This window comes from Dendropsophus ebraccatus, chromosome 12 (genome assembly GCF_027789765.1).
Source record: "Dendropsophus ebraccatus isolate aDenEbr1 chromosome 12, aDenEbr1.pat, whole genome shotgun sequence".
Classification (NCBI taxonomy): domain Eukaryota; kingdom Metazoa; phylum Chordata; class Amphibia; order Anura; family Hylidae; genus Dendropsophus; species Dendropsophus ebraccatus.
This window is the reverse complement of record NC_091465.1, coordinates 80,080,479-80,086,244: the sequence shown is the minus strand read 5'-3', so window position 1 is coordinate 80,086,244 and position 5,766 is coordinate 80,080,479. Positions and strand designations below refer to the sequence as shown.

The following is a 5,766-nucleotide window of genomic DNA, read 5'->3' as shown; positions in this document are numbered from 1 at the left end:
TCCTATAACACGTTATGACAGTTTATGTCACATGACAACCTCAGCTCGGCTCCATGGGAATATATATATAGATTGCCGGTAACACAATGTAATGAGAGCGGCTTCCAGTAATGGCGGCGGGGGTCCGCTCTTCCTATCTCCTGTGATATGACATGAGGCGTCGGCCGTTAATCCAGGCGGACGTGTGCTGTAGCGTGCAGATGGATGATTGTGTACACACAAGGTCACAGGATTGATCGCCTCTCATTCACCAGCACGCTCCGATCACCACACGATAAGGCGACCTTATATACCGCGCAGCCTCAAAGTCACTTGTGATCAAATGTGCATATCCCATATGGGGGCGCCGGCGCGACATCCCATGAAGAATGAGATTCAGGAGCCGCCATCAGCATAGAACATACTATACACCATACTGTACATACTGTGTCATAGCGTCACGCCATGGGCCACGGTCAGGCGGGTTTAGTCACCGGCGCTCTCTGTTATCATCTATATCCCATCCACCCCCGTGTAACGCTATTAGTCACTATCATCCGACTGACGTTCACACACGGTACGGTACTTGGCACTCAAAAACAACGGCCTTTGTAATGAGTGTCAAACAACGGCCGTGGTTGCATTGAATTTAATGCGACACATTTCTCTATCGCAAAAATGTCCGTTGTTGTCACTGTAAACAAATAGTCGTTTTTTTCATTAAAAAATAAGTTTAGTGAACGTACCCAAAAACAGGATCAGAATAAACTGAGTGGAGGTATAGCCTTGTCCTGCAGGAAGTGGTGTAATTCTCTCCAGTACTTATCAGCTGCTGTATGTCCTGGTGGTGGATGCTTTCCAGTCTGATGCAGTGCTCTCTGCTGCCACCTCTGTCCATGTCAGGAACTGTCCAGAGCAGCAGCAAATCCCCATAGAAAACCTCTCCTGCTCTGGACAGTTCCTGACATGGACAGAGGTGGCAGCAGAGAGCACTGCATCAGACTGGAAAGAATACACTGCTTCCTGCAGGACATACAGCAGCTGATATGTACTGGAAGACTGGAGATTTTTAAATAGAAGTAAATCACAAATTTATATAACTTTCTGAAACCAGTTGAAAAAAAATAGCCGAAAGACAAATCCAGGACCCTTTAGGCCATGTACAATGGGATCAATACTATAATGGCACCAGATACAGTAATGGGGTACTCCGACCCCTGGCTTTCCAGCTGTTTCTATGACTCTCATTGACTTTAATGGAGAAGACATATGCCCAGCCAGTGATTGGCTGTTAACAGGAGGCGTCAGGGGAGAGAATGATCTCTGTGTTCTTGGGGAGATAAGCCGCCACCACTGGTTTCTTTCTTCCCAGAACATGAGAGATCAGGATAGACATGAGCATGCGGCCATCGTGTACAGAAAGCTTTAAGCTAAGCACAGAGAAGCTTTACATCCCCCATAAGGCCTCATCAGTCCCTGGTCGCCTCCATGATATATATAAACCCTTTAATGTAGTGTGACGGTAAAAACATAGAAGATCACGGTCATCCACTTTAAGAAACCGCCGTAGGTTTTCACAGTTTTCGCTCCAGCTACAAGAAGTAGTTCCTGCATTATTAAAGGGCTGTGTTCAGACACAACTGTCTGCCGGGATCTGTGTCATTATTAAAGGGATGTGCATTGTTGCAAGATCTCGGAAGAGCGCGGATGTAGTAGGCGTCAAATTGTCATCCGACACAGTCAGACTAATACAGCTGCCGCTTTCTGACATGTTAACGTGACATGATCATGTATTATTTGCATTGTGCAAAGTGGAAGGATGTGCCTGACTGCATTGAGTATTTCTGCCACTAGATGGCGGCTTAGATGATTAACATACAGAGGCTGAAGTGCTCTACACTGCTATGGGACATTTGCAGCTTAACAGCACACCAAGTGGTCGGGTTGGGTATTACATGCTACTAAATTTATGGGTTTTTTCTTTAAATAAATTGTATGATTTAGGAAATCCATTTAATGGGTAAAATTGGTGTCTTTAAAAGGGTACTCCGGCAATAAATCTTTTTCTCTCAAATCAATTGGTTTCCGAAAGTTACATAGATTTGTAATTTACTTCTATTTAAAAATCTCCAGTCTTCCAGTACTTATCAGCTGCTGTATGTCCTGTAGGAAATGTTGTTTTCTTTTCAGCCACAGTGCTCTCTGCTGCCTCCTCTGCCTGGACAGGAACTGTCCAGAGCAGTAGCAACCCCCCCATATATAGGAAATCTCTCTTACTCTGGACAGTTCCTGACATGGACAGAGGTGGCAGCAGAGAGCACTGTGTCAAACTGGAAACAAAACACCACTTTCTGCAGGACATACAGCAGCTGATAAGTACTGGAAGACTTGAGATTTTTTAAATAGAAGTAAATTACAAATCTATATATATTTCTGACACAAGTTGATTTGAAAGAATAAGGGTGCGTTTACACAGACAGATTTATCTGACAGATTTTTGAAGCCAAAGCCAGGAATGGATTTGAAAAGAGCGGAAATCTCAGTCTTTCCTTTATGACCTGTTCCCTGTTTTAGTCTGTTCCTGGCTTTGGCTTCAAAGATCTGTCAGATAAATCTCTCTGTGTAAACGCACCATAAGATTACCCCTTTAAGGAACCTTATGTATTAGGGTGCGTTCACACCTACAGGATCTGCAGCAGATTTGATGGCCCAGAATTGATTTGCTTTGAATCTGCACCATCAAATCTTCTGCAGATCCTGTAGGTGTGAACGCACTCTTAATCAGAAATGAGAGAACTTGGCTAATCCATGCATTACACAGACAGCCCACTGATTTCAATGAGAACCATGTAATACTTCATGTCGCCTGCAGTGGCGCTACAGGGAGCCTAGACAATGAGTTTCTAACAATACAGTTACCCTCATTATAGTAAAGCAGAGGGTCCCCTCTTTCCAGAGACCCCACAGTAGTCTCCTCCACTATGTCCGCCCTTATTATACACACAGTACCCGGAGGTGATGGATGGAGACCTACACTCCACCTTTATCCGCCACATAATAAGAGGATTGCTCTCTCGCAGTAGGATGGAAGCTGCTCCCATGTGATCCGCGCCGCTCGCACCATAAGTCATGTTTCATTTTAATTTCCTTTAAAAAAAAATGACATCATGAAAAAATTCTAATTAAACATCCCCCTGGCTTTGGCATCTTACCTGTATTTATGGCAGTGAGCGCTCACTTTATCTTCTTTTGTCTGTTTACGGCTCAGTAATACATCTCTGTAATATATGGGGCCTGGATTCGAAATTTCAGACGGCTTCTCAAGTCAACAGCTTATTTCCTGCCTGCCCGGTGCAAGCGGCAATCACCTTCATAGTAGTCCCCAGTCCCCACTATATACTATATTATATATACTGCCGAAGACTGCTGGCCATGTACAGGGTATTGTGATCACATCCAACTTCACATCATCCTCCATGGAAACAATGGTACAAATTAGGACACGCCCATGATTTAGCTTAGCCCCGCCCATGAGTAAATACCATCTGCCTGAGAGAAACAATGGTACAAATTAGGACACGCCCATGATTTATCTTAACCCCGCCCATGAGTAAATACCATCCGCCTGAGAGAAACAATAGTACAAATTAGGACACGCCCATGATTTATCTTAACTTCGCCCATGAGTAAATACCATCTGCCTGAGAGACCAAGGGAGAAGAGAAATAAAGGAAAGGAAGATGGGTAATAGTGGGAAGAGAAAGAAAAAGAGAAAACAGATGGGTGAAATGGGAGATGGGGTGTAAAGAGACAAAATGGAGGAGGAAGAAAGAGAAGAGCAAGGAAAGAAGGGATGAAGAAAGGGCAAGGAAGGGAAGAAGAATGAACAAGAAGGAAATAGAAAGAAGGGGAACATAAAGTGAGTGAAGGGGTAAGAAAGGAAGGACTAAGGGAAAAAACAGAAGGATGAAAGAGAAGGGCGAGTAAGGGATGAGTAAGGTAAAAGGAAGGAGAAGGATGAGAACAGTAAGGAAGGGAAGAGAGGGAGAGATAAGAGGAGGGACAAGAAGGGAAGAAAGGATGAGATAAGAGGAGGGGCAGGAAGGGAAGGGTGAGATAAGAGGAGGGGCATGAAGGGAAGAAGGGGTGAGATAAGAGGAGGGGCATGAAGGGAAGAAGGGGTGAGATAAGAGGAGGGGCAGGAAGGGAAGAAGGGGTGAGATAAGAGGAGGGGCAGGAAGGGAAGAAGGGGTGAGATAAGAGGAGGGGCAGGAAGGGAAGGGTGAGATAAGAGGAGGGGCAGGAAGGGAAGAAGGGGTGAGATAAGAGGAGGGGCAGGAAGGGAAGAAGGGGTGAGATAAGAGGAGGGGCAGGAAGGGAAGAAGGGGTGAGATAAGAGGAGGGGCAGGAAGGGAAGGGTGAGATAAGAGGAGGGGCAGGAAGGGAAGAAGGGGTGAGATAAGAGGAGGGGCAGGAAGGGAAGGGTGAGATAAGAGGAGGGGCATGAAGAGAAGGGTGAGATAAGAGGAGGGGCATGAAGGGAAGAAGGGGTGAGATAAGAGGAGGGGCAGGAAGGGAAGGGTGAGATAAGAGGAGGGGCAGGAAGGGAAGAAGGGGTGAGATAAGAGGAGGGGCAGGAAGGGAAGAAGGGGTGAAATAAGAGGAGGGGCAGGAAGGGAAGAAGGGGTGAGATAAGAGGAGGGGCAGGAAGGGAAGGGTGAGATAAGAGGAGGGGCAGGAAGGGAAGGGTGAGATAAGAGGAGGGGCAGGAAGGGAAGAAGGGGTGAGATAAGAGGAGGGACAAGAAGGGAAGAGTAAGGAAGGGAAGGGGAAAGATGAGAAGAGTAAGGAAGGAAAGAAAGGGTGAGATAAGAGGAGGGGCAAGAAGGGAAGAAAGGATGAGATAAGAGGAGGGGCAGGAAGGAAAGGGTGAGATAAGAGGAGGGGTAGGAAGGGAAGGGTGAGATAAGAGGAGGGGCAGGAAGGGAAGGGTGAGATAAGAGGAGGGGCAGGAAGGGAAGGGTGAGATAAGAGGAGGGGTAGGAAGGGAAGGGTGAGATAAGAGGAGGGGCAGGAAGGGAAGGGTGAGATAAGAGGAGGGGCAGGAAGGGAAGGGTGAGATAAGAGGAGGGGCAGGAAGGGAAGGGTGAGATAAGAGGAGGGGCAGGAAGGGAAGGGTGAGATAAGAGGAGGGGTAGGAAGGGAAGGGTAAGATAAGAGGAGGGGTAGGAAGGGTGAGATAAGAGGAGGGGCAGGAAGGGAAGGGTGAGATAAGAGGAGGGGCAGGAAGGGAAGGGTGAGATAAGAGGAGGGGCAGGAAGGGAAGGGTGAGATAAGAGGAGGGGTAGGAAGGGAAGGGTGAGATAAGAGGAGGGGCAGGAAGGGAAGGGTGAGATAAGAGGAGGGGCAGGAAGGGAAGAGAGGTGTCCAGCTAACCATACTAATGATAACCTTTCGGGTGCACAATCCCGGCTGATCACTGGGTCTTATACTTGGCAATATGCGGCCTGTTTGGCTGATAATAGTTAATTCCATTGGGAAGGAGAGGAAGCTTTCCCCTGCAGCCCCAGGTACCGTCCATACAAGCCTATTAAACCTTCCTTCCCATAACTAGAACAAGGGATATGAGTGACGGTCTATGCTCACAGACTGTCATCTTCTACCGTGTCTTTAGGAGGTTGCATTTCCCCTTTAATTCCAGTGTATCAGGCTGGCGCAGAGCTATCAGTAATCCAGGTAGCATGATTGCTCCATCACATGCCGCCCATGGGGCTCCGGCCTGGGACC

At 47.2% G+C, this 5,766-nt stretch overlaps 1 protein-coding gene across 1 annotated transcript in view; it reads left to right on the top strand.

Moving 5' to 3' along the window:
• Positions 1 to 5,766, top strand: part of IGLON5 (IgLON family member 5) — a 342,036-nt gene that overhangs the window by 221,834 nt on the left and 114,436 nt on the right.